This window comes from Carcharhinus amblyrhynchos, chromosome X (genome assembly GCF_965287045.1).
Source record: "Carcharhinus amblyrhynchos chromosome X, sCarAmb.v2.hapA, whole genome shotgun sequence".
In the NCBI taxonomy this organism is placed as follows: domain Eukaryota; kingdom Metazoa; phylum Chordata; class Chondrichthyes; order Carcharhiniformes; family Carcharhinidae; genus Carcharhinus; species Carcharhinus amblyrhynchos.
Window position 1 is genome coordinate 12,274,013 of NC_137359.1, and position 12,736 is coordinate 12,286,748.

The window sequence follows — 12,736 nt, forward strand, 5'->3', positions numbered from 1 at the left end:
TTCGCTCTGCCACTGATACCAATGAGAATGGAGAATTTGGCTCTCAGCACTGCAGTGGGACTGGAGAATCCCAGCCCTGGGTGAGGTTGGAGAATTTCAGCCAGATATCTCTGTTTAAAATAATGGAGGTGAGAACACTCATTGTGTGCACACGTTCAGAATTGGTCTGCTGCAAATCTTTAGGCAACTTGTTCAGCCAGCTTAGGCTCATTGGTATTAGCCAGAGAGTAGTTAACCTGTTCAGGCCTGGAGCCTCCAGAGTTTGACACCACTTGGCTGATCTCAGCCAGGGTACTGCTAACACCCTTTTTCAGTTGCCCTCCAGATATACTGACATTAGAAGCAGCCCAGAGAAGGTTCACTAGGGTGATCCTGGGTACGGAGGGATTTTCTTGTGAGGAGAGATTGAGTAGGTTGGGCCTGTGCTGATTGGAGTTTAGAAGAATGAGAAGCTATTTGAGATTCTCATTCTCAGGGGGCTTGACAGGGTAAATGCTGAGAGGTTGTTTCATCTTGTGGCAGAGTCTGGGGGGGGGCATAATCTCAGAGTAAGGGGTTGCCCATTTAAGACATGAGAAAGTACTTCCATCATTGGGCAGGGAATGTGTGGAATTCCTTACTGTAGAGGCTGGGTCATTAAGAGATGGACAGATTTTTAACCAGTAAGGGAATAAACAGTTACAGGGAAAAGGCAGGAAAGTGGAGTTGAGGATTATCAAATCAGCCATGATCTCTGAATGGTGGAATAGACTTGATGGGCCAAATGGTCTACCTCTACATCTTATGGTCTCTGACTCCCTGCTCCTGATTGCTAAATACCAATGTCTAGTGAGATGCAAAACTTGAAGGAGGGATCAAGCTGTCCCCACGGTCACAGCGTGTTGACACAATTGAGGCCTGCGGGTGAAGGAAAACCATTTGGATAGGGTCCAGGAGCTTGTGAAACTGCATCCAAGCAAGGGATGAATGGCTTTGGGAGGAGAGAAAATTGGCATTTCAACTCCCTTGGAATGTGTTTTTAAAGTTTATTTCTCAGTGGCACAAATAGCTTACAAGATCTCATACCATTCTTACAGAAAATTATGAAATCCAAGGCTTGGCTGCTTCCACTGTGGGCATATTTTTTCCATTAATATCGATCCAATAAATTGGAATATTCTCTTCTTAAAAAAAACAAAGATTTAGCAGCAGGAGTAAACAATCCAGTTCCTCCAAGCCAGATCTACCATTCAAAAACTATTGACTACAGCTCAGCCTTCAACACTATTATCCCTATGAAACTCATCTCCAAACTTCATGGCCTGGGGCTCAGCTCCTTCTTCTGTGACTGGATCCTGAACTTCCTAACCCACAGACTGCAGTCAGTATGGATAAGCAAACCCCCTCCACAATCATCCTCAACACTGGTGTCCCACACGGTTGTGTTCCAAGCTCCCTACTATACGCCTTATATGCCTATGACTGTGTGGCCAAATTCCTCTCCAAATCGATTTTCAAGTTTGACACCACTGTTTTGGGTGGGATCTCAAACAATGACAAGACAGAGTACAGGAAAAAGAATCTCGTGAACTGATGCACTGACAATCTCTCCTTCAATGTCAACAAAACGAAGGAGATAGTCATTGACTTCAGGAAGCGTAGTAGAGGACATGCCCCTGTCTACACCAATGGGGATGAAGTAGAAATGGTGGAGAGTTTCAAGTTTTTAGGTGGCCAGATCACCAACAACCTGCCCTGGTCCCTCTGTGCCAACATTATAGTTAAGAAAGCCCACAAACGCCTCTACTTCCTCAGGGGACTAAGGAAATTTGACATGTCTGCTACAATTCTCACCAACATTTACAGATGCATCATGGAAAACATTCTGATTGTATCACAGCTTGATATGGCTCCTGCTCTGCCCAAGACCACAAGGAACTACAAAGGGCTGTGAACAAAGCGCAGTCCTATCAAACCAGCCTCCCATCCATTGTCTCCATTTCCACTGTCTCGGCAAAGCAGCCAACATAATTAAGGACCCCACGCACCCTGGACATTCTCTCTTCCACCTTCTTCCATCGGGAAAAAGATACAAAAGTTTGAGGTCACATACCAACAGACTCTAGGACAGCTTCTTCCCTGCTGCCATCAGACTTTTGAATGGACCTACCTTGCATTAAGTTGATCTTTACACCCACGCTGTAACTATAACACTACATTCTGCACCCTCTCATTTCCTTCTCTATGAACAGTATGTTTTGTCTGTATAGCGCGCAAGAAACAATACTTTTCATTATATGCTAATACATGTGCAATAATAAATCAATGAGTGTGACTGACCTTTGACCACAACTCCACTTGGTCACCTGCTCCCCATTTGCCTTGATTTGGAGTGTTCAAAAATCTCAGCCTTGCACATACTCAATTGCTAAGCATCCTCTGTGGTTGAGAATTCCAAAGATTCATAACCTTTTGAAGAAATGTCTCCTCAACTCTGTCTAAAATGGCTGACCCCTTATCCTGGAGCAATGTTCTAGATGTCAGTCTTACTCCTTCAGAATCTTGTATGTAACTCGAGAGCACAGGCCAGATTTACTCAACCACTCCTCAGACAACAACCCTCTTATCTCAGGAGCCATCGCTGTACATCCTCCAAGACTTCCTTAGATATGGAAACCAAGACCAAAACTACACACAGTAAACCAGGTGCAATCTCGCCAGAACCGTGGACAAGTAGAGCGTGACCTAGTCGTCCAACTCTGGTGGTTTTTTTAAAAAAAAATCCTTTCTCAAAGTCACAAGGTAAGTGCGCAGAGTGGACAGAGCAAGCCCCTAATCCATCTCCTTTCTTGCTCCAAAGAACAATTCAAATTGAATCCAATTCATGGTCTTCATAAGAGATTCATACTAGATCCAAGCTGACCAGAACAGGTATTACACTTGATCTCATGCTTGATCTTAACCAAAAGGCCTCCAGTTAGTCAATAGCCTCACTAAAAGTTTGATCCTAATGTGTCATCTGCTGACAGTGTAGCCAATTCACCTTGAGGATAGGATACCCCAAATTACTACTGCCCCTCATTAATACAAATGTGACAAGAACTTACAGCCTGCCCACCCTTGCCAAGCTATCTTCATTAACTTATTATAATTTGCCTTGGTGTGGATTGAAGAAAAATCTGTCTTTATCTACCCAATCTGTAAACTTCCATGTGCCGTTGGAACAGGGTAAAATACAATTGAATAATGTGCCATTTTAAAGGCTTTCACCCCCCCCCCCCCCCCCCAAATTCTTACCAGCTTGGCACAGTCGATAGCATGATAGCACTCTCTTGAGCCTAAAGGTTGTGGGTTCAATCCAGGATTTGGGTTGATAATCTTGGTTGAAGTTTCGTTGCTGCGCTGAGGGAATACCTCACTTTCAGAGATACCAAGGATGAAGAAAGGCGAGGGCGCAGATTCAAGGTAATTGGCCAAAGAACCAGGCTGGAAATGTGATTGTTGCTTTATAACACGAAAGTCATGATCTGGAAATGTGATGGCAGCAAATTTTAAAGTGAATGGTGCCACATTATCCAAAACCTGTCATGCATATTGTAGCCCTCATCACCTCTTGCTCATCCTTTGACCTCCACTATTGCTAATTGAGCAAAAATTTCCTTCAGTTGAATATTGGGAAGATCATGCCCATTGTCTTTGGCCCCACCTCAAATTCCATTTCCGAGGGACCAATTCCAACCCCTTCCCTAGTAACTGATTTGAGGCTTGATCAGACTGTTCACAACCTCTGTGTCACATTTGATCCCAATCTGACCACATATCCAATAAGAACACCTATTTTCACCACTAAGAAATGAATGGAATATTATAGGAGTGCCCAGCCTTCTCTTGTGAAGAAAGCTTGATGACTGACAAACTCGGGACAGGCCTGGTTACCTCTGGCTCTACAATAGGCCCTGAACATTTTGGACCCTGATCAGATTGGAACTCAATCGACCCAAGTCGATTGTAACTCTGTGACTACCGATCAAAATCTTACACCTCCATAATATCACCTACTTCTGTCCCATCTCAGCTAATCTGCTGCTGGAATCTCAGCCATCCCTTTTGTTACCTTTAGATTGGATTATTCCCATACATCCCCCATTCTCCCCTCTAAAACCTGATCAGAAAACTCTGCTGCCCATGCCTTAACTCGTACCAAGCCCCGTTCCCTTATCACCCCTTATGTTCACTAACTTTCAAATTCTCATCCTTCATTTCAAATCCCTCGATGGTTTGGTTCCTCTGTCTCTGTAATCTGTAGCCTCAAAGTCCTCCTGCGATACCTGCATCTCCAAGTTTCATCACCACCACTGGCAGTCTTGCCTTCAGTTGCCTAGCCTCCCCTCCACCTCACCACCCCGAGCCCTGGAATTCCCTCTCGAAACCTCACTTTCCTCCTTTAAGACACTCCTTACAAGCTATCTCTAATAGCAAGTTTTTGACCATTTGACAGAAGATCTCCTTATGTGGCCCAATGTCATATTTTGGTTTGTAAATGCTTCTGTGAAGCATTCTGAGATATTGTTACGTTCAAAGCTATTGCCCATAGGGAACATTTGAAAAAGGAATTATCTCTGGAGAACAGGCAGGGGGAGTAGGATTAATTTGAGTCTAACAGTAGAGCTACGATAAAAAAATCATTAGGACCCTTGTAGTAGCAGATTCTCCATCACTAGAGGTCCCCAGTACACCACAAATGATTTAAGTTTGCGATTAAGTGGTTGTTCTACCATTTATTTTATAGCTCCCACCTGAATTGGATCTGCCAAAATGCATCACTTTGTATTTGTCGGGATTAAATTCCATCCGCCGTTTCTCCGCCCAATTTTCCAGCCTATGTATATATCCTGCTGTATTCTCTGACAATCTTCTTCACTTTCCGCAATCTTAGTATCGTCTGCAAACTTGCTAATCAGACCAGCTACATTTTTATATTTATACGTGTTACAAACTGCAGAGGTCCCAGCACTGATCGCTGTGGAACATCACTAGTTACAGACCTCCATTTAGAAAAACATCTTCCACCACTACTTTCTGTCTTCTATGGCCAAGTCAGTTCTGAATCCACCTAGCTAGTTCACCCCTGATCCCATGACACTTAATCATAGACTCATAGAACCCTACAGTGCAGAAAGAGGCCCTTCGGCCCATCAAGTCTGCACCGAACACAATCCCACCCAGGCCCTACCCCCATATCCCTACATATTATCCCCACTAATCCCTCTAACCTACGCATCCCTGGACACTAAGGGGCAATTTCTTAGCATAGCCAATCAAACTAACCCACGCATCTTTGGACTGTGGGAGGAAACCGGAGCACCCGGAGGAAACCCACGCAGACACGAGGAGAACGTGCAAACTCCACACAGACAGTGACCTGAGCCGGGAATCAAACCCAGGTCCCTGGAGCTGTGAAGCAGCAGTGCTAACCCACTGTGCTACCATGCCGCACAAAAAATATGGAACACTTCACAAATTTGCGTGTCATAATCTTTTGCACCAGCCTGCCAGTCTGCGTGGGTGTCCTCCGAGTGCTCCAGTTTCCTCCCACAGTCCAAAGGTGTGCGGAACAAGTTAATTGGCCATGCTAAATTGCCTCTTAGTGTCAGGGGATTAGCATGGTAAATACATGGAGCTGACAGGGATAGAGGTTGGGTGGGATCGTGGTCAATGCAGACTCGATGGGCCAAATGGCTTCCTTCTGTACTGCAGGGATTCTATGAACTTGGAATAAAATTCAACTTGTCCTCATACAGTATGTGCCACTCCTAGATGCTGCTACAGTATATTTTCTATGTCAGGCATACAGCCCAAAGGTAAAATGTTTCAAATCAAATAATTACATAAAATAGAATAGAATTCGACTTTCCTTCATACAACATGTTCATCTCTAAGATGCCTCAATACAATTTCAATACCATTGAATTTGAAAAGCACATTTAGACATATAGCCTGAGAATTGGTACACATTTTCCAATCCCTCAGTGTGCTAGGACTGAAAGGCCTTAGACAGTGACCTTTCCCCACTGCACCACTGTGGCGGCTGTCCCAAGCTTTAGTGCATCCCTCAGCATATAGTCCTGGACCTTGGAATGTGCCAGTCTGCAACACTCGGTCGGGGACAATTCTTTGCACTGGAAGATCAACAGGTTTCAGGCAGACCAAAGAGAGCCTTTCACTGAGTTGATGATTCTCCAACAACAGCTGATGTTTATCTCGGTGTGTGTCCCTGGGAACAGCCCGTAGAGCACAGAATCACCGTCCCTGGGAACGGCCCGTAGAGCACAGAATCACCGTCCCTGGGAACGGCCCGTAGAGCACAGAGTCCCCGTCCCTGGGAACGGCCCATAGAGCACAGAGTCCCCATCCCTGGGAACAGTCCGTAGAGCACAGAGTCCCCATCCCTGGGAACAGTCCGTAGAGCACAGAGTCCCCGTCCCTGGGAACGGCCCGTAGAGCACAGAGTCCCTGTCCCTGCGAACGGCCCGTAGAGCACAGAGTCCCCGTCCCTGGGAACGGCCCGTAGAGCACAGAGTCCCCGTCCCTGCGAACGGCCCGTAGAGCACAGAGTCCCCGTCCCTGGGAACGGCCCGTAGAGCACAGAGTCCCCGTCCCTGGGAATAGCCCGTAGAGCACAGAGTCCCCGTCCCTGGGAACAGCCCGTAGAGCACAGAGTCCCCGTCCCTGCGAACGGCCCGTAGAGCACAGAGTCCCCGTCCCCGGGAACGGCCCGTAGAGCACAGAGTCCCCGTCCCTGCGAACGGCCCGTAGAGCACAGAGTCCCCGTCCCTGGGAACAGCCCGTAGAGCACAGAGTCCCCGTCCCTGGGAACAGCCCGTAGAGCACAGAGTCCTGCGTTCCCGGGAACGGCCCGTAGAGCACAGAGTCCCCGTCCCTGGGAACGGCCCGTAGAGCACAGAGTCCCCGTCCCTGGGAACAGCCCGTAGAGCACAGAGTCCCCGTCCCTGGGAACGGCCCGTAGAGCACAGAGTCCCCGTCCCCGGGAACGGCCCGTAGAGCACAGAGTCCCCGTCCCCGGGAACAGCCCGTAGAGCACAGAGACCCCGTCCCTGGGAACGGCCCGTAGAGCACAGAATCCCCGTCCCCGGGAACAGCCCGTAGAGCACAGAGTCCCCGTCCCCGGGAACGGCCCGTAGAGCACAGAGTCCCCGTCCCCGGGAACGGCCCGTAGAGCACAGAGTCCCCATCCCCGGGAACAGCCCGTAGAGCACAGAGTCCCCGTCCCTGGGAACGGCCCGTAGAGCACACAATCCCCGTCCCCGGGAACAGCCCGTAGAGCACAGAGTCCCCATCCCCGGGAACAGCCCGTAGAGCACAGAGTCCTGCGTTCCCGGGAATAGCCCGTAGAGCACAGAGTCCTGCGTTCCCGGGAATAGCCCGTAGAGCACAGAGTCCTGCGTTCCCGGGAATAGCCCGTAGAGCACAGAGTCCTGCGTTCCTGGGAGTAGCCCGTAGAGCAGAGTCCTGCATCATGGAGCTGCTCAGGATGAACCTGAACAAAACCCACCTTATCTCTCGCCAGACCTTCTTTACAAAGGTGCATTGCACAAGGAGGTGAACAACAGTCTGTTCCTCTCCACAGTCACCTCCAGGCCAATGTGCAGGTGAGGTGAGACCCCGAGTGCGTAGGAAGGAAATTGAGAAAGTATTGACTGTCATATCCACTCTTTCCTGTGGGTGGCATCAATGCACTGTGCAGAGCAGTTGACTATGACTTTGTACTTTGTGTTTCTCAGCTCTCACCTCTGTCTGAAGATGCAAGTGGTCAAGCCATTTCCCATAAGGCAAGAGAGAAAGAGTTACCAAAAACCACTCGCGCCCGATCCTAGATGGGTAGTTACAAAACTGCACTCATCAAGGCCCAGGAATTGCCACCAACTTCTTTTCAATTGCAGGGCAATGCAGCCAGATTACCCGATCAAATCAAAAAAATGTATTGCATGATCAACAAGAACTGTTCACAAATTAACTTTCAAAAATGTCCCACTTCCCATCAAACTTCTGTTAAATTTACATATGGCACTTTGAACAAGAGAGCCATGTATAAAATGATCAAATTAATTTAAACTGCTTCTCGAAGGAGAAGCCCAGCTTAAAAAAACAAAATCAGGTAAATTTTCTGGTTCTGCTTGCTGCGGGGTTTGTTGTGGGCAGGGATGGAAAATTTGTTGGACCGTTTAAAGGTTTGTTGACCTTGAGTGGGCATCTCTGGTCTCAGGGTTACATTTATTTCTTGTCACAATTCAGACTTAGTTTTCCCTTTAAGATCATTATAGATAGGTTATAGATAGGTCTGTAGGTTGGTAGGTGATGTGGTCGGCGCAACTTGTGGGCCGAAGGGCCTGTTTGTGCTGTAGTGTTCTATGTTCTATGTTCTATGTTAAGTATGTTACTTCTTCAAATAACTCCAATAAACTGGCTAAGCGTGATTTCCCTTTCACAAAACCATGTTGACTCTGCCTGATTACCCTGAATTTATCTATGTGCCCTACTGGAACATCTTTAATAATGGCTTCCAGCATTTTCCCTATGAGAGATGTTAAGCTAATTGGCCTGTAGTTTTCCACTTTCTGTCTCCTGTTTTGAATAAAGAAGCTACGTTTGCTGTTTTCCAATCTAATTAACTTCCTCGACTCTAGGGAACTTTGGAAAATTAAAACCAATGCATCAACCATCTCACTAGTTACTTTTTTTTAAGTCCCTAGGATAAATCCATCGGGAGTCAGTATTTGTCAGACTATAGCCCCAACAATTTGTTCAGTACCACTTGCCTGATGATTGTAATCCCCCCCACCCCCGGCAACTGAGTTCCTCTCTCCCTTCAATTTCCTGACTTACAGCTATTCCTGGGATGTTACCTGTATCCTCTCTAGTGAAGACTGATGCAAAATGTCTATTCAATTCATCTGCCATCTCCTTGCAGTTCAGTTTCTGGTCAATAGTAATCCCTAGGATGTTAATGGTAGAAAATGTGTTAATCCTCTGTGTCCTCTATCATTCTGATCTGCTAGAAAATCAACTGTTCTCAGCAAATTATATCACTGTGCTTTCAATAAGATTTTGCAGCTTCTTTATACAAGCAATTGAGATTGTCAATTGACTTTGCTTTCCCAATGAGTTATGTGTGTCTTTGGATGTGTCGGTAAAACAACTGTTATAATGGGTTTGTTTAATGTTCCTCAGGAAGGGTTAGAAAATTAATAACACGGTTAATCTGCCTGTTAGTTGTTCTGAAGAAATCAAAACAGTGTCAAACTAAATTGGATAAGTTGTCCTGTTCTTGGGGGAACATGTAAAATCCAGTCCTGAGGGTGAAATGTATTTTCCAACTAGGTGTGGCCTGACTTCTATATCATTTATTTAAAACGGTGGCACTTCTCAGTCCAAACTGAAAGCTGGTAAACTGAGAGTAGACTCATACAGACTCTCAATGTTAACTGTGTTTCTCTCTCCATGGAGCGTGGTAATTTCTTGCAAGCTGTGCTCAGCATACCTTCTAATTCTATCTTTTACTCTACACTCTATCTTTCTCTACACTCAAACTGACTGTAACACTACATTCTGCACCCTCTCCTTTCCTATTCTGTGAACAGTATGCTTTGTCTGTATAGCGCGCAAGAAACAATACTTGTCACTGTATCCCAATGCATGTGACAATAATAAATTACATCAAATCAGATGCTGCCAGACCTGCTGAGTTTTTCCAGCATTTTCTGTCTTGACCTCAGCTGATATTGGTTCACTCCACATAGCTTTCCAAATGTGGCTGGCACATAGTGCTACCAGACTGACTCACTGACCACATGGTGTGGCCAGTTCCAGTGCCTTGAGTTTCCATTTCAAACCATATAGCAGAGTGTTGGGGAGGGTGTGTTTCATCCTGAGATCTCTTGCTCCTATTCCATCGTGCTTCACCCTGAGATCTTGATATTGGCACACTTATACACCAGTTGTCTACTGTGGCTCAGTGAGAGCACACTTGCCTCTGAATGCAGAGGTTGGAGGTTCAAGTCCTGCTGTGGCAGTGTGTGTGATGCTGACTGATACTCCGCTGTATGGCAGTGAGTGAGTGCTGCATTGTCAGAGATGCTGTTAGTTGGATGGCATGTGGAACCAGAACATGAATCCTGTCTTGCTACATTGAGGAAGAGCAGCACAGTTCTCATTGGTGCCCTGAGTCAACATTTATCCTTCAATCAACATCACAAAAGCATGGTTTGTGCTGTGCACAAATTGGATGCTGCATTTTCTACATTACAGCAACTACCTCTTTAGCTGTCAAGCAGCTTAGAAGGTCCTATATAAGGGTGGCACAGTGGTTAGCATTGCTGCCTCACAGTGCCAGGGACCCGGGTTCAATTCCGGCCTTGGGTCACTGCGGAGTCTGCAGTTCTCCCCGTGTCTGCGTGGGTTTCCTCCGGGTGCTCTAGTTTCCTCCCACACTCCAAAGATGTGTGGGTTAGGTTGATTGGGCATGCTAAATTGTCCCTTAGTGTCAGGGTAAATATGTGGGATTACAAGGATAGGGCCTGGTTGGGATTGTTGACAGTGCAGACTCAATGGGCTGAATGGCCTCCTTCTGCACTGTAGGGATTCTATGATTCTACATTGAAAGGTGCTATAGAAATGCAAGTTGCTTCTTGACAGTAAGGTTTACCTCAAACCTTTTGTGTTCACATCTAATAAGTAGCAATATCATTCTAATAGGGCAAAAATAATACTGTCTCCCTTCTGCTTTTAGTGAGGTATTGAGAGTGGATCCATTTAAGAGCTCGCCTGAGATCCAAGCATGGACCATCTGCAGTGTTCATATTAATATGCTGCTCAGGGAACCTTTTTTAAAGTCTGTGAAAGAAAAAGTGAGTGTGGCTCTAACTTATTCACTGTTGAATGTATTTTACTGGCAGGTTTTTTTTAATGTTCAGTGGTACCTTGGGAAATGTCATATTCATTTGTTGATCAGTCACAGACGATCTGCTTCCCTGAGCCTTTGTAAGTCGATAAACAGTGAGACAGATGGTTCAAGCCAGGTTCCCACTTACATTAATAGAGTAAATATATAGCAATGTCACAACAGGTCCAGAACAGTGAAGAATTCAGTTAGGCTGCAGTTTGGAGTTGTAAACTGTATCCCTAATAGAGCCAGGATAATATTTGAAAGTTCAAAGTTTAGTCTTCTGTGGTTTCAGGGATTTTTAGCTCCAAGGTTAGGGTTGGAGAATCTAGGGTTGTTCTCCACGGAGTAATGGGGATTGAGGGGAGATTTGATCGAAGTGGACAAGATTATGACAGGTTTAGATAAGGTAGACACAGGAAAGCTGTTTCCATTGGATGATGGTACACGGACCACAGAGCACAGATTTAAGTTCTTGGGCAGGAGGGAATGTGAACAAGAACTTTTTTTTAACACAGCGAGTGGCGTTGACCTGGAATTTGCTGCCTACCAGGGTTTGGGGTGGGGATGAGAAGGCAATGAATAATTTGAGAAGGAAATTGATGGGTGCTTGCAGGAAATAAACTCACAGGGTTGTGGGGACAGAATGGGGAAATGGGATTGACTGGGATGGCTCCACTGAAAGCTAGCATGGATTTGTTGGGCTGAAAGACGTCCTTTTGTCCTGTAATAACTGTGTGAATGGGATTTTCCAAAACCAGAAAATACCGCCTGAGGTCAACAAACCTTTGCATGGTTTCCCCTCCTGCCCTGGTCCGCTACCATTCCTGTGGCAGGCAGGACAGGAAAGTTCCTCCCTGTGACTTTATGTACGTATCTCCCTGGTATCATTTGGAAGAGGTTTCTAATTGTTCCTGTGCTGGCTTTTTTTAAACTCTCTACAAATGGACACCCCAAAACAGAAGTGCAGGATTGTTTATTCTCAACTCTTGTTAGTTTATAACTGAGAATTGCATGCCCTTCCAGGCAGCATTGTGCTACATTTGCGGTGTGGTGATGGGTGTTCGGCTATGCACCAACATACGATAAGCTGAGATTTGAACCTGGTTTTGCCAACTTGGTGAGCTCTTGGTCCATTTGGGAGGAGGGATGTGGCTGGAGATGGTTCTTCTTCAAGATTGGAAAACCCCAAGCAATCCATTCTGAGAACCTGACAAGTTGAGGGCACAGAGTAGGTTTCAGTTTCTCCTCCCTATCTCTGTGATCTCCTCCAGCCGCACAATACTCCGGTCCTAATATTACGTTTGGTAGCTTGGGGCCATGTTTGTTAATATTCCTGTGAAGCACCTTGAGGTACTTCGTTACGTTAAAGGCGTTAAGAGAAATATCTGTTGTTGAGACACAGGACTCTTGAGTCTCATGTGTTTCATACAAAGCCCTCAAACTGGTGCAAGATATTGGCTTATTCCACTAGATGGTTTAATCTCAAGAGACTGCTCTATCTGCTCGAGAAGGGTTAGTGAGAGTTTTGGTAGGAACTTGACTAAAATGTCAAGACAGGGCATCATATGTGAATTCCACTTTATTGTTTATCAAAATCAGGGGTTACTTTTTTGGCCTGGGGTTAGGCTGACCTCCATGAAAAGTGGCAGATGCAGATTCAAGCTTTCATTTAATGAAGAAAGTTGTGGTTTTAAAACCCTAAACTGTGATAGTTTGTAGTGATCTATCACTAGCCACATATCTGAATCAAATGCTTGAAGATTTTTTTTGTAAAGCACAAAGTTAAAAAAGTAC

General features: G+C 45.8%; 1 protein-coding gene across 1 annotated transcript in view; it reads left to right on the top strand.

Moving 5' to 3' along the window:
• Window positions 1-12,736, top strand: part of LOC145361845 (pleckstrin homology domain-containing family A member 3-like) — a 299,538-nt gene that overhangs the window by 49,957 nt on the left and 236,845 nt on the right. The window lies entirely within an intron of this gene.